Raw genomic sequence first — 27,260 nt, 5'->3', positions numbered from 1 at the left:
CTGATGGTGATGATCTCTGGTGCACGAATGTCCACTTAACGTGTGCGAGTCCGGGGACCTGCCGAGGGGGGAAGAAGCGGGGGAGAGGGGAGAACAAAGATGCCAATGGCAGTGGAGATGGTAGGAGGAATGGAGGTATGGGGGTAGGTGAAGTCCGGGGGAGGAGTGGGGAGAAAGGGAGGAGGGAGGGAAGGGGGAGAGAAGGGAGAGAGGGTGCCCTAAGAAAGAAACACAGGAAGTGGGAGGGGAGGATCAAAGTTGATAGGAGGGGTAGATGGAGGGGAGGAGGGCATCAGCATGGTGGGGGAGCTGGCGGAAGCCACCTTGGGAGAGGGTAAGGAGGGTGGAGAGATAGAGAGCAGGTGGGACGTGGAGACACAGGCGTGGCAGTGGACGGAGGTGGGAGAGGATGTGAGAGACAAGCAGGTGAGGGGGATCTAGTTTACGGGAGGTGTATAGGATCCGTATCCGTACGAGGAAGAGGAGGAGGTGGGGGAATGGAATAAGATCGTACAGGATCTGCATGTGGGAGGCGAGGCAGATACGATAGGTGAGGCAGAGAGCATGGTGATCAAGGATTTGAAGGTATTTGTAAAAGGTAGAAGGGGCAGAGATCTCGGCATGATGGGCATAGCAGAGGATAGGGCAGATGAGGGATTTATAGGTGTGGAGGATGGTGGAGGGGTCCATGTACAGCCAGGATGGAGCTTGAGGAGACGGAGCCAGGAGTGAGCCTTGGCTTGGATTGTCCAGAGATGGGGGGTCCAGGAGAGGCGACGGTCGAGGGTGATGCCAAGATACTTAAGGGTGGGGGTGAGGGCGATAGGACAGCCATAGATGGTGATATAGAAATCGAGGAGGTGGAAGGAAGGAATGGTTTCGCCTACAATGAGCACCTGGGTTTTGGAAGGATTGACCTTAAGCAACCACTGGTTGCACCAAGTGGTGAACCGGTCAAGATGGGATTGGAGAAGGTATTGGGAGCGCTGCAGTGTGGGATCAAGGGCAAGGAAGGCAGTATCATCAACGTATTGGAGAAGGTGGATGGGGGGTGAAGGTGGCGGCATGTCAGCTGTGTACAAAAGGTACAGAAGAGGGGAGAGGACGGAACCTTGGGGCACACCGGCGGAGGGGAAAAAGGTGTGGGAATCTGTGTTATGGATGGTGACGTAGGAAGGACGTTGGGAAAGAAAGGAGCCGATCAGACGGACGTAGTTAATAGGAAGGGCGAGAGTTTGGAGCTTGAAGAGGAGACCAGAATGCCACACGCAATCATAGGCTCGTTCAAGGTCAAGGGAGAGGAAGATAGCGGAGCGACGGGAATTATGCTGTTCGGAGAGGAGATGAGTGAGGAGAAGGAGAAGGTCATCGGAAGAGAAGGACGGCCAAAAGCCACATTGTGTAATGGGAAGGAGCGGTGCTGGCAGACATGCTGGTGGATGCGTCGGGTTAGGACAGATTCCAGGACCTTGCTGAAGACCGAGGTAAGGCTGATAGGATGGTAGGAGGAAACAGCAGACGGTGGTTTATCGGGTTTAAGGAACATCAGGATACGGGAGGTTTTCCACAGGTCGGGGTAGTAGCTGGTGGACAGGAATACATTATAGATCCTGGCCAGGGTCGAGAGGAAAGAGGCAGGAGCTTCACGAAGGTAGCGATAGGTGACACAATCGTGACCAGGAGTGGTGTTGCGTTTTGTGGGGAGTGTAGCAATGAGATCCTGTGTAGTGATAGGGGCATCGAGTTCAGTGTGTGCAATGTTGTCCAAGAACTGGAAACCAGGTGCGAGGGGAGGGACAGAGGTGTCAGTTCGATCGCGGACATCTGGGAAAAGGGAGTAATCAAACTGGGGATCGTTGGGGATGGTAAAGACATTGGAGAGGTAGGAGGCAAAGTGATTGGCCTTACTAAGGTGTTCAGGGAAGGGTTGATTATCATGGAGGAGAGGATAGTACGGGGGGGGGGGGTTAGATCCGGTAAGGCGGCGGAAGGCTGACCAGTACTTGTACGAGTTTATAGGAATTATAGCATTTAAAAGGGTGCACGTCTGTCGCCAGTCCCGGCATTTCTTAGCAGCGAGCAAGTTTCGGATGTGTTGCTGGAGTTGCCGATGGCGTCGTAGTGTGTCCGGATCACATGTGTGGAGGAAGGCACAGTAGAGACGGCGGGATTCACGGAGAAGGAGGACGGCCTGTGGGGGTAAGGTAGGAGAGTTAGGGTGGGTGGCGACAGAAGCGACGTGGGCCTCCATGGCCTCAGACAAGGTCTACTGGAGAAAGGAGGCAGCATGGGTAATATCACCAGGGGGCGGTAGGTGAAGGGGTGGCCATCAACCTGGGTAGATAGGGAATCCTGGTAGGCATTCCAGTCGGCATGGGAATAATCATGGATGTACTTCGGGGGAGGTTCATTACGAAGGTCGGGGTGGGGGCGACGACTGTCTGAAACGGTGAGGAGGACAGGGAGATGGTCACTACCAATGGGGTCCAGGGACATCCACCGCTATGCGGCCGAGGAGGTTAGGGGAGGAGAGGATGCCATCAGGAGTGGAGTTCGATTCAGGGTGGGTGTGCTGGGGAATGGGGACGAGGTCGCCTTGAAGGAGGGAGGAGAGGAACCGATGCCACCACCGTAACTGGGTGGCGGAACGAGTATGGATGTTGAGGTCGGTGGTGATCACGTAGAAGGAGAAGGTACCGTCAATGTGGGAGTCAAAAGGAATAGGGGTGTTAGGGCGGACATAGATGGTGGCGCAGTTGATGGTAAGGCCAGGGCAGAAGAGACTAATGATCAGGTGTTCGGTGGGGTCGGGAAGGAGAGGTTGTAGCCGAACTGGGATCTGGCGGTGGTGACCAATGGCAACTCCGCCACGTGCTATCAGAAAGGGATTATTGGAGCAGTGAAGGAGGTAGGGCGAGGTGTGTATGGTGTGGTGGGGCTGAAGAAAGGTTTCATTGAGGAGGAAGGCATTCACACAGTGGGTGGTGAGGGTGTTCATGAAGAGGTTCTTGTTGGCAGGAAGGGAACGGATGTTGTTCAACAGGATATGGTGCTGTCGCGCCATGACAGGGATTTGGACGACGGTGTCGGGACGGGAGAAGATGAAATTGGCCTGGTTGTGGGAGTAGGTGGCATGCATTTTGAGGTGGAAGATGGAATGGGTGGCGAGGGACATCTGCTGGAGGGTGTGGGGGCGCTGGAAAGGGTGGACATTTTGAAGAACCATGGTCAGGAACCTGATGACGTCCTCAGGGATGGGGGGGGGGACGAAGGGAATTGCCAGGAGGGGTGGGGGCGTCCAGAGGGTGGACAGGGACAGTGAGTTCAGTAGTGGTGGGAGGGGGTCGGGCCTTACATTTTTGGGAGTAGGTGTGATGTGGGAGATTACAGGTGTTACAGGAGGGAGGGGACTGGCGGTTGGGGCACTGCCGGAGGAAATGCGCTTGTTTACAGTGCGAGCACATGGGGGCCTCATGGCACTTAGATGTTGTATGCGTGTTATAGCACAGACACCTCTGGCAGTGGAAGGATTCAGGAGGGGAACAGGAGGGGTCGACTTTGTAGTGTTGGTTGAAGAGCAGGGCACCCTCCTTCAGGATACGGTCAATGGAGGGGACGTGTTCTCAAAAAACCCACATAAGGTGGGTGGGGCCAGCTGAGTTGAAAATGTGGCAGACCTCCCATACTTCCAACAAGGGATGCACCTTGAGCTCTGCCAACACCTTCTCCTCTGTGATCATCAGACTAAGCCGAGTGATCATGGTGGTGAGCATCGGCAGGCGACGCGGGGGTTGGGGTTGGTGGGAGGGAGATGGGGAAGGTGCAGGGGTGAGGGCAGCAATGGGGCCAAAGCCGGTGATGGCGATGCGGGAAAGGATGTCAGTGTGAAGGGTAGAGCTGGGGGAGGAGATGAGGACGGAGTCATGGCGTGGAGTGAGAAGGGAGATGAGGGCACCGGGAAAGTGTTGGCGGAAGAAGAGAGTGAGGTTCTGGGCCTCGAGAAGGGAGGGATCAGGACAGGAGAGGAGGCATCTGTAGGAGGAGGGGGGAGGAGGAGGAGGGAGCAGGGACAGGCGGGGAGACATCCATGGGATCCTGGGGGGGAGGTAGGATGGGGCTGCATCTTTTTAGGAGCAGAGGAGGCAGGGGTGCCACCGGGGCATTTGATGGGGACGGAAGGGTGAGAGGAAGTGTGGGGGACAGGTGCAATGTGAAGATGGTGGGGGCCACAGAAATGGAAGGAGCAGGGGGAGGGAGTGGAGGGAAGGGGTCAGAGGAGGAGGTGCGGGGGGAAGGAGCCGGGGTAGGGGCGAGGGGAGGGGAGATTGGGCACACCACGTGATGGTGGTGGTGGCGGCGGATGGGGCGTGTAGACTATGGCGGTAGTGGTGGCAGGGGTAGTGGTGGTGGAAGTCGACATGATTAGAGGAGGAAAAGGCACAGGACAGGACAAAAACGACAGAAGAGAACAAGGGACTTACAAGGCGGACGAAAGAGGAAGGCAGATGAGGACCGATGAAAAGTCGACTGGGGCCGAAGCCCCACTCTGCTGCCACTGGCGGGGGGCGACCGCAAGGCAGGAAGGCTGGCTGGCTGGCTGGCTGGCAGGAACGCTGGCTGGCTGGCAGGAACGCTGGTTGGCTGGCTGGCAGGAGCTGGCTGGCTGGGAGGAATGCTGGCTGGCTGGCAGGAACGCCGCTGCCGCCGCTGCTGCTGGCTGACTGGCTGGTTGGATGGCTGGCTGGCTGGCTGGCTGGCACCTGCAAAACCCTAACACTTTGATTAATGACGAAAGCCACAATCGAAGGGCGGTATTCATAGTGAAGTACCGCCAGAGATGACTGCGCCTGTAGCAACCTGGCACTATATACAGGGCTCCTGTAACATCATTTGGGAATGAAACACACTTATAGCTATTTACCAGTCGCATATCACTCCTGGCCAACAGAAACATGGGAAATATATAATATAACACTTTTCACAAATTTAGTGCTTGTTATCTTTCCTGAACATGGTGCCTCAAGGCGAAAAAGTAAGCTGACCATTCACATCCAGTCTAATCTAGCGTCGTATACTGTACGTATTGTGTACCTGAAGATCTGGCCAGCCAAGAATCCACCGGCCACCAGAGTACAGGCTAATCTACAACCTCTTGTCATTGCCTGACCCCAATGTGACTCCCGCCACCAGCTGCAGTACAAGGCGAGTCAAGCACCAATGGCTGGGATGTGTACAGTAGTTCTGCCCCTGACAGAGACTCCTCAGTTTAGAAAATCTGAACCAGGGATGTACTCGTATTTGACCATACACCTCCAATTTCTCTTGCAAAATGTAGATTTCTCCTTCTTATATGAGTTATTTTAGAATATAGAAGTCCCCCAATTTGTTGATGACCACTTCTTCCTGGCCCTCTATCCTACCCTTTGATGGTCCCAATGCACCCTTCAAACCCACATCGACCAGTCCACCACTTGGTGCAACGAGTGGCTCCCTCTCATCCACTCTTCCATGCAACCATTGTAGCACGTACTACCCCCTCCTTCTGGCTTCACGATTTTTACTGTACCATTCATGGTCATCCTATCTAACTTACTCCTACCTTGGCCTCGCCCTCGACTGTCACCTCTCCAGGATCCATATCTCCTGACAATCCGAGACAAAGCTCACAATCGACTCCACCTCCTGAGACTCCTGCCCAGGTGGACATGGGGATTGCATCCTTCTAACATCTTTCATACCTACGAATTCTTGATCCACTGCATCCTTTCCTATGCCAGCGTTGCCTGGATTTCTGCCTCACCCAGATTCTATAATGCCCCCCAAATCCTCGAACACCTTGCACTCCACCTTGCTTTCTGTATCTGTCTCATGTCCCCACAAGAATCCTATATGCCCTCATCCGCTTCCCACATCTTCTCCTTTTCCTTGAACACATCCAAACCCTGTATATCACCCGCAGATTTGCTCCCCCTCACCCCCTGGTGTCTCCTATCATCCATACCACCTGCCTGTTGCTGTGCCTTTACCATTGTGTCCCACCCTCTCTCAATCACCACACCCTCCACCTCCTTTACCAGTGCAGCTTCTGGCTACTACCCCTGCTGGATGATGTGCTTCATCCTGATATATACCCCTTCTATCAACTCTAACCCTTCTTTCTCCCCCTCCCAAGGGCTCCCTGTCCCCTCCTTTCCCTTACCCTGAGTGGTTTTTTCCTCCTTCTACACCTCCTACCTTTCCAGCCAACCCCTTTCGAATCTCTACACTCCATCCTGTCTGGCGTTCAGTCTCCCATCCCACCTGTCTCCTGGCCCTTGGTATGGCCACTTACCCCAGTTTTCATCCCACTCTCTACAGCACCCCCTTCCCCATTTCCCACTTCTCCCCCTTCTCTTACCTCCTCTGAGACCACCCCTCCCTCAGCATGTTCCCCACTCCTCCCCCACAGCAGTTTTATTCTTTGTCATGTGTGCTACATCTCGTGCAGTGCATTTGAACTGCTGTCGCTCTGGTGTGGCCAGTTTTTTTTCTATTTTGCTTGTGCTCTGATGTCTTTTATGTGCTACAAACGTTGTCAAATGCGTTTTTGTTTTCATTAGACCCTTATTTGACTGTGTCTCACATGTCGATAAGTTTTTAACTCCCATTATCTCCCCTTTTATTATGTTCTTATATTCCCCTTTTTATCGCTTTATTATATGTTTTGTGTCTTCCTTTTTAATGACTGCAATGTCCCTTGGCAGAAGAGCGGCGGATTCTGCCCACATGGGGCACTGGAATGACATAACAATGAAAGGAAAAAAAGAAGTCAGGGCATACACGCGTTTTCACTTCGCTAACGTATTGTTACTTGTTGTGAAAATCCTGTAACAGTGCAGCATTGGCTATATTTCCTCTAAGTATTCTCTCTTCAGGTAGTAAGTTACGTTTTTATCTGCCACGTCCTGCATCACAGCACTAGAATATTAAACTTACTTTTGGCTTATGTCACAGGATGCCTCCTCCCTTTCTAACTCTCTTAAAGTAACCAAATGATCCACCACGTACAAAGTCTCTTAAGGTAACGGCGCAGAGAAGTTGTAAACATCAGGTTTATACTGTGTATCACTTTAATTCGGTAATACATCTGACTTTATTGCGATGGTCATCTCTCCCTGTGTAGGTGGGAGGTTGAAACTTCGTGAAGCCTGGTTACTGATCGAACTCTTGAAGCTTGTCCGTGGTAGTATCGCCTTCGCTTCCACGCATCTGGCGGCACGTCATTGATATCAAATTGGTAGGTTAATTAATTGGCTCTGAGCACTATGAAACTTAACACCTATGGTCATCAGTCCCCTAGAACTTAGAACTACTTAAACCTAACTAACCTAAGGACATCACACAACACCCAGTCATCACGAGGCAGAGAAAATCCCTGACCCCGCCGGAAATCGAACCCGGGAACCCGAGCGTGGGTAGCGAGAACGCTAGGTTAATTAATTAAACTTATATTGAGAGTCCATTTAAATAGCGAGTATTTTTCTTTCCTGCTGTCGGATTACACTCGCCAGCTAACCATTACAGACGCTTCCGTGGTGTCTCTGCAGGCTTCCCACAGGCTAGGTAGTTACTTCTTCCGCTAACAAAAGGGCTGGTAACCGTTACCGAACAACTGAAGGCGTCTAACGGTAACTGCGATCTGTCTGCCGGCTATTTGGTCATGTTGGATTTAAGTCGCTTAGAATTCTGGTATACTACGGAGACCTGTCGGTCTACGGGGCCATTATAATGTTTCACTCTCTTCTCCAATCCCTGCACGCCACCGCCACCGGATTGCGTGCGAGCAGTTGCCACCGCCGCCAGCGGGACGCGAATCTTCGCCCACGCGTCAGGGCTGTACCACGCACGTCCGACAACCCACCACTCGCGGTGACGGACAGCTATTAATGATTCCAGACTCGTGAAAGTTGTCCTGTCCTTCTCAAAAGGACTGGGTGCTTAAATCTCGCTGGGGTAAATACCAGGATGTTGAATAATACGTTTCCCCACAACCCTCCCACAAACCGAAAGGTTCTGAGTAGGATGGATACGTTTACGAATTTCCCCGAAACGCTGACACAGTGAGCAATAACAAAATACCTGTCTACTGACCCCTCATCCTGAACGTCTACGAGTCTGTAGACCTAGGTTTCACGCAGAATACAGCCCTGTAGAAACCTCCTATTGGCTCCTGCCAAATTAGTGGGCAGATGATTCGAGAACTCAAAATGGGAATCCCTAGGAGGAAGACGATGTCCTTTTCGAGGAACACTGTAGATAACCGACATGTGAAGCTGATCACAGAAGGAGTCTACTGCCGGGAAAATACATTTCACAGAAGGACCATGGGAATAAGATACGAGAAATTAGTGCTCATAGGGAGGTATATAGGTGCTCTTTTTTCCCTCGCTCTGTTTGAGAGTGGAATAGGAAAGGGAATGACTACTAGTGGTATGGGGTACCGTCCGACACACACTGTACAATCGCTTGTGAAGTGAGCATATGGATGTAAATATCTACCTAATAAGATGTCACTCCATCCGTTTATGGACACACAACACTCCCCAAACAATGTTGTCTCTTATTGATTGAGTATACAAAAGAAGGAACTTCTGCTGCTGCTTGTCTCTCTGTAGGAAACGTACGTATTAACTCCTAATTTTCTCACTGAAATCATCGGGCAAGACGTATGTGAGAGGTTGTAATACGTTTTCCCACAATACTTGGCCCAGGTTCCGACAGCACTGTTCTGTTACTCAGAAAGCTGACAGGTAGAGGGCTATCACAACCCGAAAAACAGCACACTAACATACAGGATGAAACTCACAACCATGAAGATTGCACAAAGAAATTCAGAAGAGCAACACCTACAATTCATCGAAATCGAATGACGGTCTATAAATATCACAGCATACATGTTTTAATCTCCATTCTCGTGTTCCTACTGTTACCATGCCACAAATCCGACTGTGTAATGGTGATCAAGTCTTCGTTGACAGAAAATGTCTCTCTCTCCCCTCTCTGTTTTTGTAGAATCAAAAGGAATAAAACTATGACCTATAAGAACCTCGCTAGCGTTGCCTCGCAGGTAGCTCGATAAGATCTTACCACAACTATCTCTTCAGTTATATCTGGGAGACAAATATAATCTGCTTGTTGACACTGACCATATGAGCTGATCACATTAAATATACATGTTTTGGTCCACTGGAGCAGGCGATCAGAGATTGATGTCACTTCCACGGACCTGTGTAAAGTTTCATCACACATGAGATGGAAGTCCTCTGATGACCGACAGGAACTAAATGTACTAATTACGTAATTACACTGCTTCTGATTGGAGGTACTGTCTTGTTGGTAAAAATTTTCGTCCCTGTGCTCACCTTTACATGCGGGGATCGACTGGGCTAATACACAGCCCCACCACCAGAGCACGCCCGTCTGATCGGCTCCTTTCTTTCCCACTGTCCTTCCTACGTCACCGTCCATAACACGGATTCCTACACCTTTTTTCCCTCCGCCGGTGTGCCCAAAGGCTCCGTCCTCTCCCCCCCCCCCCCTTCTGTACCTTTTGTATATGGCGGACATGCCGCCGCCGTCACCCCCTTCCACCTTCTCCAGTTTGCCGATGACACCGCCTTCCTTGCCCTCGCCCCCACCCTGCAGCGTTCCCAACACCTTCTCCAATCCCATCTTGACTGGTTCACCACTTGGTGAAATCAGTGGTTGCTCAAGGTCAATCCCTCCAAAACCCAGGCGATCATTGTAGGCAAAACCACCCATTCCTTCCGCCTCCTTGATTTCTATCTAACCATCAATGGCCGTCCTATCAACCTCCCCCCCACCCTTAAGTACCTTGGCATCACCCTTGACCGTCGCCTCTCCTGGACCCCCCATCTCCGGACAATCCAAGCCAAGGCACGCTCCCGACTCCGTCTCCTCAAGCTCATTTCTGGCCATACGTGGGGTCTGAACCCCTTCACCATCCTCCACACCTATAAATCCCTCATCCGCCCTATCCTCTGTTATGCCCATCCTGCCTGGATCTCCGCCCCTCCCCCCCCCCCCATACCTTTTATAAATCCCATCAGATCCTTGAACGCCATGCTCTCCACCTCACCTATCACATCTGTCTCCCCTCCCCCACGTGGATCCTGTACGACCTCATTCCGTTCCCCACCTCCTCCTTTTCCTTGAAAGAATATGGATCCTCTACACCTCCCATGTCCCACCTGCTCTCCATCTCTCCACCCTCCTTACCCTCTCCCAAGGTGGCTTCCGCCAGCTCCCCCTCCCTGATGATACCCTCCTCCCTTCCATCTACCCCTCCTACCAACTTTGATCCTCCCTCCCTCTTCCTGTGTTTGTTCCTTTGGGCACCCTCCCTCCCTTCTCTCCCCCTACCCTCCCGCCTCCCTTTCTCCCCACTCCTCCCCGGGGCTTCCCCTCCCCTGTCCCTCTACTCCTCCTCCCATCTCCGAAGCCATTGGCATCTTTGTACTCCCCTCTCCCCCCCTCCTTCTTCCCCTCTTGGCAGGTCCCCGGACTCGCACATGCTACATGGACATTCGCGCCCCGGAGATCATCGCCATTAGTGTCTCGTGTGTGCCGTCGTGTTTAGTGTTCAGTGTTCACCGTCACGCTCCATCGTTCACGTGTACCATCACAGTCTTCAGTGCTTGTGCGTCGTGTCAACACTTTTTAGTGTGGATTGTCATCGAGTGTGAACGGCTTCATGTTTTTTATGTTCCCCGCCGATTTGTTCCAACTCATGTGTTTCTGTTTTACCAATGTAATATCTTGGGCTGAAGAGCGGCGTAGCATGCCGCTGCCAGCCTACCGGTTTGTACAGGTATGAAAATAACAATAAAGAAAAAAAAACACCAGAGCATGTCCTACCCCACACCCATCTCTGTCCCTTTCCGCCCCTCCCTCCCTCCGAGAAAAAGACTCGTTCTGTGCTGGAGAGGAAGGATCTAACAATATGAAACTCGGATGGCTGGCAATAATACATTGAGTCATATTCTTTATTTAATCAGTTCGTGGGAGATGGGATCCCCATACTTGGGTAGAGCTCATGTCTGCACCCTCTCATCCCTGCTTCCCTTGAGTAATAACTGTAAACGCTGAGGAATGGAATGAAGTGCATTATAGTACCTGCTGTTTGCTGTCTCCACACATGTCTCTGTCTTCTGAACGTCGCTATATAGGTCAAAAACCGGCCAGTACCACAATTACAGATCCTCATACTAAATATCACCCACCACAGACTGAATGTCAGCCTCTTTTGAACTTGTCACAGCTTCAAACAAGGCATAAATTGGTGGCGTTCTGTTGGTCAGGAAATTCCAGACTCGCTTCCTTTCTATGTCTCTGTCAAGAGCCTACTTCTGGTTTGTGCATGTGTGAACCAACTCATCCAAACACAGAGATTGAGGTACACTCCTGGAAATGGAAAAAAGAACACATTGACACCGGTGTGTCAGACCCACCATACTTGCTCCGGACACTGCGAGAGGGCTTTACAAGCAATGATCACACGCACAGCACAGCGGACACACCAGGAACTGCGGGGTTGCCCGTCGACTGGCGCCAGCTGCGCAGCATTTGTGCACCGCCGCCGTCAGTGTCAGCCAGTTTGCCGTGGCATACGGAGCTCCATCGCAGTCTTTAACACTGGTAGCATGCCGCGACAGCGTGGACGTGAACCGTATGTGCAGTTGACGGACTTTGAGCGAGGGCGTATAGTGGGCATGCGGGAGGCCGGGTGGACGTACCGCCGAATTGCTCAACACGTGGGGCGTGAGGTCTCCACAGTACATCGATGTTGTCGCCAGTGGTCGGCGGAAGGTGCACGTGCCCGTCGACCTGGGACCGGACCGCAGCGACGCACGGATGCACGCCAAGACCGTAGGATCCTACGCAGTGCCCTAGGGGACCGCACGGCCACTTCCCAGCAAATTAGGGACACTGTTGCTCCTGGGGTATCGGCGAGGACCATTCGCAACCGTCTCCATGAAGCTGGGCTACGGTCCCGCACACCGTTAGGCCGTCTTCCGCTCACGCCCCAACATCGTGCAGCCCGCCTCCAGTGGTGTCACGACAGGCGTGAATGGAGGGACGAATGGAGACGTGTCGTCTTCAGCGATGAGAGTCGCTTCTGCCTTGGTGCCAATGATGGTCGTATGCGTGTTTGGCGCCGTGCAGGTGAGCGCCACAATCAGGACTGCATACGACCGAGGCACACAGGGCCAACACCCGGCATCGTGGTGTGGGGACGATCTCCTACACTGGCCGTACACCACTGGTGATCGTCGAGGGGACACTGAATAGTGCACGGTACATCCAAACCGTCATCGAACCCATCGTTCTACCATTCCTAGACCGGCAAGGGAACTTGCTGTTCCAACAGGGCAATGCACGTCCGCATGTATCCCGTGCCACCCAACGTGCTCTAGAAGGTGTAAGTCAACTACCCTGGCCAGCAAGATCTCCGGATGTGTCCCCCATTGAGCATGTTTGGGACTGGATGAAGCGTCGTCTCACGCGGTCTGCACGTCCAGCACGAACGCTGGTCCAACTGAGGCGCCAGGTGGAAATGGCATGGCAAGCCGTTCCACAGGACTACATCCAGCATCTCTACGATCGTCTCCATGGGAGAATAGCAGCCGGCATTGCTGCGAAAGGTGGATATACACTGTACTAGTGCCGACATTGTGCATGCTCTGTTGCCTGTGTCTATGTGCCTGTGGTTCTGTCAGTGTGATCATGTGATGTATCTGACCCCAGGAATGTGTCAATAAAGTTTCCCCTTCCTGGGACAATGAATTCACGGTGTTCTTATTTCAATTTCCAGGAGTGTATTTATCTCTCCTCAGAATGCTGTGTTTGTATTGGCTAATCCTGGGGACAAAAGGAGAGCTGACTCACTTTCAATATCATAAATAGTGATAAATAGTCCATTTGCACTAACCTACCAAATTAATTGGTTAACCATTTACAAGAGTCAAATAGATAACATAAAACACTCACCAGCACTTTGTGATGATCCTTCTTTGTAATAAAACATATTTTCAAAATCTGAGTATCAAATACAAACATTATGCAAATCAAGTAATTAAATTTCCACCACAAATAAATCGTTGTACAAAATATATCTGAGGTCTTGTTTGCAACTACATTTCAGAACACAAGCACGCTCCTACACAGCAATGTTTCCACTTAAGACACTTAAGATATCAGGTGAAAAAGTCCAACTGATCACACACACACACTCGTGATTGCAAAAAGCGCTCTGTCCGCTGGCTGCTGGAGGCCATGGTGGCGTCATCTGCCACTGTCAGGGATACTACATCATCTCATCTCACAAGCGCCAATGAGGAGGAGCTCAGTACACATATCGGCTATGCACGCCCATCCCCTGGAATTCACACGCCAGCCATTCTGAACGCTGAGAGGTGAGAAAGAAACTCACAAAGCAGTCAACTGATCAATTTACATCGGTGGAACAATCGTGCAGCGCAAACGCCCATAATTTTGAATCTTCTCATGCAACACACACATTCGTTTCTGTTGCCGCTCACCCAGTGCTGCAGGTAACAGCACACATAGGTCGATACATTCTTCGTAACTAACAGCCCATCACAAGCTGAGAAAACCTGTTACTTCCACTTACGGGCTCCTCGAGACCACGCCTGCCATGGCACGCTGTGAGTCAGACAGCAGGGGCTGGGATTTATACAGTAAAATGGCTCTGAGCACTATGTGATTTAACTTCAAAGTTCATCAGTCCCCTAGAACTTAGAACTACTTAAACCTAACGAGCCTAAGGACATCACACACATCCATGCCCGAGGCAGGATTCGAACCTGCGACCGTAGCGGTCGTGTGATTACAGACTGTAGCGCCTAGAACCGCTCGGCCACCCCGGCCGGCTGTATACAGTAGTTCTAATCAATTTCGCCCTGACATAGGCCATCAAAGTTTAGAAAATCCACTTTACCCAATCCGAGTCGGTGATGTTGTTGCCCATGCACCTCGAATTTCTCAAAATACATATAGATTTCTCCCTTTTATAGAAATTATTTTCAAAGACCGAAGAAACTGGGGCATACACACGTATTCACATCGCTAAAGTATCGTTACTTAGCGTGTAAATCCTGTAACAGTATGGTATAGGCTATATTTCCTCTGAGTATTCTCTCATGAGGTAAAAACATCTATTTTAATCAGCTTGACATCTGTCACATCCTGCATCGCAGGACTAGAATATTAAATTAATTTTTAGCTCATGACAGAGTGCTAAGACATACTTCTGTCACAGGATGCCACCTCACTTTCGAACTCCTCTAAAGTAACCAAATGCTCTGCAACATATGAAGCTCTTAAGGTAACAGAACAGAGAAGTTGTAAATATCAGGTTTATAATATGTTAGAAATTTTTTTTGCAATGGTCGTCTCTCCATGTGTAGGTGGGAGACTGAAATTTTGTTAACAGATATCGCCACAATAAAAAAATGCCACATTACCATTCCAACTCACAAATCATATCTGTGGTTCCCCAGCCATCTCTTGTACCCGCCAGGCGGCACTTCATTGATATCAAATTGACATGCTAACTACTTACAAAGATTGTAGACTCACTTTGCATTTTTTTTTCAAAAGTTGGATTACACTCGCCAGCTAGCTCAAATAAGATTACCTGGAGGGAATACAATTTTCTTTTTGAGGAACACTTTTGAGAACCAACATCTGAAGCCGACCATAATAGGAATCTATCACCAGTGACATACATTTCACTTAAGCACCGCGCTATTAAAAACCCGATCGCAACGACTATGTTACTATCATCGGGCATAAGGTTCGTTAGAACATAGAGGTTCGTTATTGCTTCTGAATGAAGTGTTCTTCCACACAAATACCATGACATTGAATATAGGCTGTGGTAGCTGGAGTGTGTATTAATAGGCCAAGTACAGGTGCGTATCGCCAGCTGCGCAAAGTCGTAATAAAATCACCCTTCTCACCAATTTAGAAAGTGATTCAGCTAAGGAGCATAATATTAAGCCAATATTTGCAGCTCCCTCATGCTGCTGCTAGATATTTCTCATGCTAACAAACAATATTTGTAACACATTCTATCTTGATGCCCTGTGTAACAGAAGTTCTGCGATACATCCACAGGGTTATAGGTGAGGAAGGATGATAGTGGATTGACAATGGTCACATACAGTGGCTGGTGTGCTATGTGAGGAATCACTTTAAAAATGCAGCCCTAGTCTGAAGTCATAAGAAATGTATTAAATCCTGTGACCAATAGACCAGCTTTTCTGACCTATAGCGTTATGTTTTCTGGTAGAAATTCTGTCAGTGATCTGAAAGCAAATCTCTGCATTCTGCCACACGTTTGCATTGGATCCTATAGAGATGTCTTTTAATGGTTACAGCCACTGGTGAATCATATGATTATTCGTGCCACTCTCATATTTCGAAGTGAGACACCCTTTTCAAACCTATCTGCTAAGGACTCTATACAGCAAAGCTCCAGGGTGGTTTTATACAGTCTATCTGCATATTGTAACTGTTCCTCAGAGTCTGCTCCACCCTCCATGCAGTTTTGTCCATGTGATCATTCCAATTTAAGTCAGAAGTGAGCAGACGTCAGAGAGCACTATACCTACCACCTTCTGCATCCTGTGGAGAAACAGGATGAGCTGAAGCAACAGGACCATGTTTTGCCCATTTGATAGAAATGGGAACATAATGTTAGAGCTCTGTCAACCATGTACAGTGTGTAAGGACGTCCAAATAGTGTATAACTACAGCTTTGTACACCACCATACATTTTGTTTTACCACTACGGCTTCAAGGTCAGTGTCATGTGCTAAATTGACATTAACACATCTCGATCCATTGGCTCTCACAGAAAGTTGGACACTGCATTGTGTAAACTCTGCTGCTCCCACAGCATTGTTGAAATAAAAGACAGAGGCAGTTTTTCTTACAGACAAAAATGCAGAGGACATGGCAACATATGGAAAGTGGAAAAGTTTGCTGCATTGTGGAGCGTTTCCAAACAGCTATCTGACGGTGATTGATGACATCCGCTTTTTAACTCACATTCGACTGATACATGGTAACAGTTGTCTTGGTTTTCAGTTTTCGAAGACACCCTGATCATTGATTCTTCACATGGCAGCCATGTACACGATCACTGTTTTGGTGTTGGTCATGCCCACAAGGTGTTGCGCCCTCCAAGATTCTCTCCACCTCAGACAAGTGGTGTCAGTCAATCATTATGTGGTAAACAACAGCATACCAGAGGACAGATGGGATGGAAAAGACACTGGTGATTTGGAACGATGTACTGCAATAAGCATCACAGTTGATAGTGAGATCAATTTTAGTAATTTTGCCAGTTTTTCTGTGATTTCAGTGGCAGCAGATGGCATGGCAGGATTGTTCCCAATTTCTGTATCACCCTCCACCACTTTGCAGGTACCATTTACCAGATTGCAAATGTAGATAGATGACTGTGCATGGCTAATTCTCGGACATTTACACCAAAGTATACCAGACAGCATCCTATACCGATGCATTTAGGTTATCTACATATTCCTAGCACTTCGATCATAGTGCAGAATTTGCCATTGAAAGATCTCCCCGCATTGCCATTGACCAACCTCCCCTGTGACCCTGTCGCCAGTTTAAATTGCGACTGACCAGAAGTAGGAGGGACCTATATCCACCACATTCCACGTCTCATGAAGGAATACAATGAGCTGAGTCCATAGTTGCAGTTCAGCAATACCTGTTCCACTCAAGGCACCTGTCCAAGTGGCAAGATCTCTCCTGATGCGTGCATTTCAAGGAGGTTAGCATCCTGTACCAGTTTATAGCAGATATGAGAGGGTTGTTGTGTTGTAACAGATGGTTAAAAAGAAACATGTTGTTTATGCATGGTGGAGCTCCAGATGGATGAAATTTGAAACATTTTACGTGAATCACTTGTGCTAACGATTCTGAAGTATTGCTCCGGTGTTTTCCATAACGAGAAGGTATCAGAAAGAGAGAAATGATCATGTAACATAAAAACATGCCAGAGGCTACACAGTTCTGCACTTAAAAGCGCTCTAATGCTAGAGCTGTGCAGTTTATGACCTATTAGTCATGTGGAATGCAACGATCTTAAGACTCTAACCCAGGAAATTTGTTTGCAACATATGAGATACGTTCTCTCTGCAAGTTTCTGTGGGAAACTATGGTGATAAACTCTAGGGTGGTAAAACAACCACCTTTCACACCAAAGAAAACATCGATTCTTTGTAACACAAACACTACACTGGAGATGTATGATGCCTGCTTTTTACAAAGTTCAAGGATGATTACAGTTCAGAAATTGTGATTTGTTCACAACAGTCCTATAAAACGATCATGGGCAGCTGAAAATGCATACGAAGAAACAATGACATCTTAGGAGGATATAAACACCATGATCAGTAGCTAGATCAGATGTAACAGTCTTACCACAGTTTACCACATCCCTGGTAACCTTCCTCTTGCACACGCAAGTCATGGTCTGACGTTAGGTTTTATTGCTCATATGTGGGATAATATAGCCATTTTTCCCTGACACCATATCTCTAGAATGCCTCCTCATCCACTATTAAAGTGTGTATATCTATGATCAGTCCACAACACGCAAATTTATTGATTTCAGTTGATACTCATTCCATGGTATTTTTTTCTCTAGTTTTGTGGATTCTCTGTCAATTTCTGTAATTTTTCTAGTTTTTCGCGATTTTACATATTTCATCATATTTCCCTCAATTTTATGTATTTCACACCAATTTTTCGTGATTATACCAGGTTTTCCTCGAATTTTACCGATTCTATGTTATTTCTAATATTTTTTCACAGTTTTCCACATGTATACAGTCATATTGATGTTACACTACTGGCCATTAAAGTCGCTACACCAAGAAGAAATGCAGATGATAAACGGGAATTCATTGGACAAATATATTAAACTAGAACTGACATGTGATTACATTTTCACGCCATTTGGGTGCATAGATCTTGAAAAATCAGTACCCAGAACAACCACCTCTGGCCGTAATAACGGCCTTGATATGCCTGGGCATTGAGTCAAACAGAGCTTGGATGGCGTGTACAGGCACAGCTGCCCATGCAGCTTCAACACGACACCACAGTTCATCAAGAGTAGTGACTGGCGTAGTGCGACGAGCCAGTTGCTCGGCCACTATTGACCAGACGTTTTCAGTTGGTGAGAGATCTGGAGAATGTGCTGGCCAGGGCATCAGTCAAACATTTTCTGTATCCAGAAAGGCCCGTACAGGACCTGCAACATGCGGTCATGCATTATCCTGCTGAAATGTAGGGTTTCGCAGGGATCGAATGAAGGGTAGATCCACGGGTCGTAACATATCAGAAATGTAACGTCCACTGTTCAAAGTGCCGTCAATGCGAACAAGAGGTGACCGAGACGTGTAACCAATGGCACCCCATACCATCGCGACGGGTGATACGCCAATATGGCGATGACGAATACACACTTCCAATGTGCGATCAACACGATGTCGCCAAACACGGATGCGACCATTATGATGCTGTAAATAGAACCTGGATTCATCCGAACAAATGACGTTTTGCCGTTCGTGCACCCAGGTTCGTCGTTGAGTACACCATCGCAGGCGCTCCTGTCTGTGATTCAGCGTCAAGGGTAACACGAGACATCGCCTCCGAGCTGATAGTCCATACTGCTGCAAACGTCGTCGAACTGTTCGTGCAGATGGTTGTTGTCTTTCAAACGTCCCCAGCTGTTGACTCAGGGATCGAGACGTGGCTGCACGATCCGTTACAGCCATGCGGATAAGATGTCTGTCATCTCGACTGCTAGTGATACGAGGCCGTTGGGATCCAGCATGGCGTTCCTTATTACCCTCCTGAACCCACCGATTCCATGTTCTGCTGTCATTGGATCTAGACCAACGCGAGCAGCAATGTTGCGATACGATAAACCGCAATCGCGATACGCTACAATCAAAGTCGGAAACGTGATGGTACCCATTTCTCCTCCTTACACGAGGCATCACAACAACGTTTCACCAGGCAACACCGGTCAACTGCCGTTTGTGTATGAGAAATCGGTTAGAAACTTTCCTCATGTCACCACGTTGTGGGTGTCGCCACCGGCGCCAACCTTGTGTGAATGCTCTGAAAAGCTAATCATTTGCATATGACAGCATCTTCTTCCTGTCGGTTAAATTTCGGGTCTGTAGCACGTCATCTTCATGGTGTACCAATTTTAATGGTCAGTAGTATATATACATGTGGTGCTTTATGTTCCATGAGGACATTTGCTCATCTTATACACCAGTCTACTAAAAATCCTAAGTCTCCCCCTCTTCCTGATGATCGACACACGTGCATTTTAGATAGGATGGTCATGAAAGGTATAGTAATAGTCGCTTTATATCTATATGAGGCTCAATGACTGGTGCAGAAGATGGATGTATTGGAAGCTTGAGGTCAGGAAGCAATTCCGTGTACTGGTCTTGTCCATCAGAAAGCCTGTCTTTAGACTCGTGTAGGCCTGCACATGATGGGAACTCCAAGTCTAGAAACACTTCTACATGCTCCTTTCACTTCCATTCCATCATGTAGGGATCTGCAACAGGTGTTTGATAAGTGTACAGAGCTGCTGTTGCTGCTAAGATATTTTTTTCCCACAAGTATATGCTCTTATTGCTTATGAGATCTATTTCATTGTTTGTGTCTATACCTTCCAACTCTGATACATACCCACAACCCTGTCAGGACATCTACAAACTAAAGCTTTTCGGCAATTACTTTTATTCCCCTAGTAATAAGTTACTTGTTAGTTGACAGTTTGTTGACTGCAGGTAGCACCTACGGCCATAAGTTTTTCTCTTCTCTACCTACAGAGGGTGTCTCCCTGGCAGCATCATTTAGAGATGAACAGTTAGCAAGCTATGCATCCAAACCGCAACCATCCAACGCTAACAGTTCTAAATACTTACACAGAGAGACTTTGCATGCATATCAACAGTCATGAAGTATCTATTTCAACCATGGTTACATTATTTTCAACTGTGCTACAGCCCAAAAAATAGCGAAATACTCTTTGAAAATATCTTCTGCGGCAGGTGTAAGCACATTTACATTTATCCTGCTAAAGAGTAGACCATCTTCGGTATAATTTATATTACAATTATTTGTAACAAGACTGTCTAGATTCACCAGCCACAACAACCATCCCCCGTGTTCTGCTACACCTACCACACATTTTTTATACCCTAAAGGTCCATGGTGATGGCAGATTATCACCACACTCATGCTATGTTGTGTGCTATATGTCCATTGGATGGACAAATACATTGCTGTATGAGTATTATTCCTATGAACGAGATTGAACAGCACGTTAGTTGGACAATATAGCATAGCACTGCACTCAAATACATCCAGTCACTTCCAAACACATATTCTAAATTTGCAGTGCGTGTGCTATCCTTTCTGCATGTTTGTGTCTGCCTCGATTTATACTGTCTTCAAAAATAACTTGTATAAAAGGGAGAAATCCACATTTCAATCAACGTGCATGGTCAACAACATCACTGACTCAGACAGGATAAAGTGTATCTTTTAACCTTGTGGGTTTTTGCCAGGGTGGAATCGATCAGAATTACTGTATACACTCAAGCCACTACTGTTTGACTTGCAATGTGCCGCAGCAGGAGCCGTCACAAGGAGTAGGCAACTGGAAGTAATGGACCAGCTCAGCCTGTGACAGGCGGTTGGGTACAAAGAATGTGCCAACCTGACTGTTCGTATAATAATTATCGTGCGGTAGGTGGTTGCATCATTCCTTGAGTAAAATTTCAAAACTCTAATACAAGTCTTTTTATTTCCTTTAGCTCAAATGAAAAAACCCTGCCATCAAGCCCATCAACTGTTATTCTGGCTGCCTCCTTACAAAAGCAAGTTCACTTACACCTACGTCATCAGCAAAGTGGGCATTAACATCTTTATCACGCTAGGATTACATAAGATCTTACATAAATATAATTTTGAAATTTAACATATGTCCACATACACAGTCTCACTCACTCTCTTTTACTCCCAGAACAATGTTAGACACAAATAATAATTTTCTCTGATTTTTATATCACGAAAATGTAAAGCAGTTAAAGTTTTTTAAATTAAAATCTCAATTAAATAATTCTGTCCATGGAGAATTCTGGTTATGTTTTCAAATGATACCAAAAGATAAACTCTTATAGTTCCTAAATGTATTTAATTCACTAAGTGTCAGTTTTTGTCTTCTTTAAAAAATTTTACTATCTCCGAAACTATGACAGTTAATGGGTTGAAATTTTTGTACAATCTTCTCCTGAATAACAAAAGGTACTGTATCGATTTTGAAAATGATTGAATAATATTTAATATAGTTTATTTAGGTTCGGATACTGTATCTCACGGCTAGCATTAGCGACAGGTGCGAAATCACTCATCGCAAAGACACAACTTGCTGTCTCCTACACCGCCGACGGCTCCAATATTGCAGGCTGTACTGCAATGTAGCTTAGTTCAGTAATTGTTATTGCGCATTAACTCGCGACGTCACACTATGACAGCAGGAGCTAGTGCAATTGTGTCAGCTCGCCCTTCGTCCCCAGCATTAGCGAATAGGAACACACTATTCTGAGGAGAGATGAAAGCTTCCATCTCCATTGGTTCATATAGAAAAACAGGATTCGGCACTTGAGAGAGACGGAGACAGGAACAGAGTCTGGAATTTCCCAATCAAGAAAATTCAGCCACTTGATGCTTTGTTTGGGGCCACAATATCAAATAGGCCGACATTTGGTCTGTGGTCGGTGGTATTTAGTATCGTGATCTGTAATTAGGACCTTGGGCGGTTTTTGACCTACATGGAAGCGTTAGGACGACAGACACAGGCGCAGGAGACCCCAGTGGAGGCTGCCTTACCGCACTTTATTCCACTTCTCGGTGCTGACAGTTATAACTGATGGGAAGGGGGAGTGGGGGTGCAGTTGTGAGCTCTACCCAAATAGGGGGATCATGTCTTCAGCAAATTGATTAAATAAAGAGTATACCTCAATATACATTGGTGTCCAATATTAAAACAACAAATGAAAATTTTGCATCATTGCATTTATTTTTCCACAAAACGGTATAAACAGATGATAGTAAAGTAGAAACAATGTAAAGAATACAGGATGTAAACAACTGCAACATCCATAACGGTAGAGAAAAATGTTCTTAGTTTTTTCCAAATTAACAGATTTGCACACACATTGCGACAAGTGGTTAATGTGCTTGGTATGGGGTGTGACCACTTCTGGCAGCAGTACAGGCATAACAACGATACGGCTTACTGTCAATGATGTCATCAGTCTCATGTTGAGGCAATAATGCCAATTCTTCCTGCAGAGCTGCTCGTAAGTCTTGGAGAGTGTGAAAGGTCTCTGTTGGATTCCTTTCATGTTCATTTCTGAAATCTGCTGTCATTTACGACATAAATTTCTCTTCTAAATTTACTGTGGCGTTTCTGACTATCTGGGAGGAGACTGAGTAGTGGAACGTGTTACTTTTACACATAAACAAGAACGATCTGTCACACTACTACACTTTAAAACACAGTTTATATGTAATTCATGTCACACAGTCTCATACGGAATCTACATCCGCTTTCTTTTATATACTGTATATGATAAGATACTGTCATCCCCCTTCCCTTCTGTGTGAGAGGATGAATGAGCAATTGTATTTCTAGTTGCATGCTTGAGGGTAGCAGACAAGCCTGTCTCCTAGAGAACAGTAGGACCAACGTCGGAACAGGTAGCTACGCTTTCTAAAAGCAGAGAGGTTTCTATGCTTAGTATGGTCCTGTCCATCCCTTGTCATATACTGTTGATCTGCCTCTCTGGACACTTCCGTTTGTATTTGGGAAGCACGCTCGGTAGGAGCGCAGGTCAGTCTGCCCGCGGCGAGCGTCTGAAGTGGTAAGATCTCTGGCTAAGCGCGTGTCTGCTAAATCTGTAGGACAATGGATTTCTCAAGTTCAGCCTAAGCCTAACTGAAAATTTAATCACCTTTATTTCAGGTTTAGCTCTAAAATATCTAATGTTATCTTAAATTGCAACGCAGTGTATTTCGAGTATGAAGTTCAGAATATCTTTCAGTAGTTACGTTGTCACTACTTTGTGAGTAAAGTGGAACCACGTGTTGATCAGTAACTCTAACTAAGATCATCAATCTTAAATGCGAATGTGCGTGAGATTATAACGTCTCGTCTTGACAATGTTTTTCAATATAGCAACTTTTCTTTATGTTCAACCCACGTGGGGTGTACTTTGTGAGACCAGTACCACGTGCTTATACAATTGTTTGACCCATCAGGTTAATAGTAAGACGTTAGTAACCAGTTCGAAGTTTTTCTTTTGTAAATTGCTTTTCAATCTAATTTATTTTAATTATCAAAATTATTATGGAGTTACACTCTTTGTGTAAACCAAGTTGACCATGTGAAGCATGTGGTGTAATCATCGAAGTAGCCCTCAGCTATTCTCTTCGGGAAGATTTCACAGAGAGTTAGTATGAACTTAGTATACCAGTGTGTGGTAACTACATGACGGACAGGATTGCGCTACGAACGTAACTTCTTTGGGTGAAAATTGAATCGGTTGGTTGTGGTTAATTTCCTCTTGCATATGTTTCAACGTTCTTCGTGTGTTATTTTATGAATGCAGTGTTGTATGTAGTCTCCCAATCTTGGCTCCCTATTTGATGTGTTCCGTAAGATTACAAACTCGCATTTACACAATCCTAAATAAGGCACCAGCTTAGTTATGACTCAAGTTTACTACGCTGAAATTTCAATGATAAATGTTAAAATAAATTTCCAAATATAAACTGATTTATTTCTCCAGAATGAGATTTTCACTCTGCAGCGGAGTGTGCGCTGATATGAAACTTCCTGGCAGATTAAAACTGTGTGACCGACCGAGACTCGAACTCGGGACCTTTGCCTTTCGCGGGCAAGTGCTCTACCAACTGAGCTACCGAAGCACGACTCACGTCCGGTACCCACAGCTTTACTTCTGCCAGTACCTCGTCTCCTACCTTCCAAACTTTACAGAAGCTCTTCTGCGGACCATGCAGAACTAGCACTCCTGAAAGAAAGGATATAGCGGAGACATGGCTTAGCCACAGCCTGGGGGATGTTTCCAGAATGAGATTTTCACTCTGCAGCGGAGTGTGCGCTGATATGAAACTTCCTGGCAGATTAAAACTGTGTGACCGACCGAGACTCGAACTCGGGACCTTTGCCTTTCGCGGGCAAGTGCTCTACCAACTGAGCTACCGAAGCACGACTCACGTCCGGTACCCACAGCTTTACTTCTGCCAGTACCTCGTCTCCTACCTTCCAAACTTTACAGAAGCTCTTCTGCGGACCATGCAGAACTAGCACTCCTGAAAGAAAGGATATAGCGGAGACATGGCTTAGCCACAGCCTGGGGGATGTTTCCAGAATGAGATTTTCACTCTGCAGCGGAGTGTGCGCTGATATGAAACTTCCTGGCAGATTAAAACTGTGTGACCGGTCGGTCACACAGTTTTAATCTGCCAGGAAGTTTCATATCAGCGCACACTCCGCTGCAGAGTGAAAATCTCATTCTGGAAACATCCCCCAGGCTGTGGCTAAGCCATGTCTCCGCTATATCCTTTCTTTCAGGAGTGCTAGTTCTGCATGGTCCGCAGAAGAGCTTCTGTAAAGTTTGGAAGGTAGGAGACGAGGTACTGGCAGAAGTAAAGCTGTGGGTACCGGACGTGAGTCGTGCTTCGGTAGCTCAGTTGGTAGAGCACTTCCCCGCGAAAGGCAAAGGTCCCGAGTTCGAGTCTCGGTCGGTCACACAGTTTTAATCTGCCAGGAAGTTTCATATCAGCGCACACTCCGCTGCAGAGTGAAAATCTCATTCTGGAAACATCCCCCAGGCTGTGGCTAAGCCATGTCTCCGCTATATCCTTTCTTTCAGGAGTGCTAGTTCTGCATGGTCCGCAGAAGAGCTTCTGTAAAGTTTGGAAGGTAGGAGACGAGGTACTGGCAGAAGTAAAGCTGTGGGTACCGGACGTGAGTCGTGCTTCGGTAGCTCAGTTGGTAGAGCACTTGCCCGCGAAAGGCAAAGGTCCCGAGTTCGAGTCTCGGTCGGTCACACAGTTTTAATCTGCCAGGAAGTTTCATATCAGCGCACACTCCGCTGCAGAGTGAAAATCTCATTCTGGAAACATCCCCCAGGCTGTGGCTAAGCCATGTCTCCGCTATATCCTTTCTTTCAGGAGTGCTAGTTCTGCATGGTCCGCAGAAGAGCTTCTGTAAAGTTTGGAAGGTAGGAGACGAGGTACTGGCAGAAGTAAAGCTGTGGGTACCGGACGTGAGTCGTGCTTCGGTAGCTCAGTTGGTAGAGCGCCCGCGAAAGGCAAAGGTCCCGAGTTCGAGTCTCGGTCGGTCACACAGTTTTAATCTGCCAGGAAGTTTGATTTATTTCTTTTTATTTAAATTCTCTTTTATATATATATCACCGGTTGTCGTATGACTATTAAAAGATTATAATTAATGTTAGTCTGGTTGGGAATTTGGTAAGCTAGACTGGATACCTGGTGAAACAGTTGCTCAGTAATGCAAGGTTAACTTCCCCAGACAGCTCACAGCTTTTAAACCGCTTTTATTGTCTATCAGCACCGCTTTCATAGAAAATTAAAGCAACAACGTTACAAGTGTTGGTGGATGATTATGTGTGATGCAACCGTCTCTGTAGTGCATCCCAGATATGCTCTATGGGATTCAAATCAGAAGAGTTATCAGGCCACACCATGCGTGCAGTATCTTCCATTTCCAAGAAAACGTCAGTCACCCGTGCCATGTGAGGTCGAGCATTATCGTCCATCAATACAACGTCTGGACCAACAGCACCTTGCAACAACTGCAAATGAGGTCCCAAGAAATCGTCACGACACAGGACAGGAGTTAAATTTTACCGATTCACTCGTACAGTTTCATGAAGAGAGGTTCGAGTGGTCAGCATAAACTCAGCCCACATCGTTAGGAATCCACTCCAATATCGGTCTCTTTCCAAAATATTTGGGACTCGAAATCGTTTCCCATGCTCCCTCCAGATGTGAATCCAATAAGAATCTTTCTCCAGACTAAATCAGTACTCATGTATCAAAACAACATTGGGCCACTGTTTGACCATGCAGGTGGCATACTGATGACTCCACCCTAAATGTTCCCTTCTGTGAAGATGCATAAGGGGTACATCTGCAGCTATTATCTGACAATAAAGTCCACTTTTCTGAATCCTTCAGCGCATTTTTTGCCTCGCTGCAACACATCCAATGGATACTGTGGGCTCACATGCCGGCTGCCATCCAGTACTGAGGCGGTACTGCCGTACCCTAACAGCCAAATAATGGTCCTCTCTTTCTGATGTCACACGTGGTCGGCCCTACCCTGGTCTTTGGGATACAGTTTTGGTCCCTATAAACCGTCGCCACAACTGAGAAACAATCGAACAACTCACATTAAGGCATCAGGCCAAATCAGTTTGCGACTGTCCTGCTTCCTTTCTTTCTATGACCCTCCACCACAGAGGGTCTGGTTGGCGCCTTCCCTATGCCATATTACAATGTCTGTGACTGTTTACACAGTGGATGTGGATGTGGGGCTACCCAGCAAACACTACCTCGTTGACGTCATTGTTGGCATAGTTGTCTGTTGACCGGAATGCCATCTTCCGTGCAGAACATGACTGTACCTACATCTGGTTGACAGTTTGTATGATTATATCATGAATTAGACACAGGACAGAGAAACAGCGGTTAGTTGCTTTAATTTTGGTCACCCTTTGAATCTCCTTTCGTGAGATCCTGCACCTCCAGAATAGAGTGAGTCTTTCTCCACCAATTTTATTTGGGAAAGGTGGAGAGGGGTGACGCGACAGGTGAGTAGGGGTAGGACATCCTCTGCTGATGGCATTGTACACTAGCTCAGTCGATCTCCTCACGTCAAGGTGTGCAAACACACGGAAGTTTTTTTTTCCAACAAGTCAACACCTCAAATTTGCAACCTTGTAGTTACGTAATTAGTACATGTAGTTGCTGGAAGTGAGCTTTTC

The sequence above is a fragment of the Schistocerca piceifrons genome, chromosome 4, assembly GCF_021461385.2.
Source record: "Schistocerca piceifrons isolate TAMUIC-IGC-003096 chromosome 4, iqSchPice1.1, whole genome shotgun sequence".
Classification (NCBI taxonomy): Eukaryota; Metazoa; Arthropoda; class Insecta; order Orthoptera; family Acrididae; genus Schistocerca; species Schistocerca piceifrons.
This window is presented reverse-complemented; position numbering follows the sequence as displayed.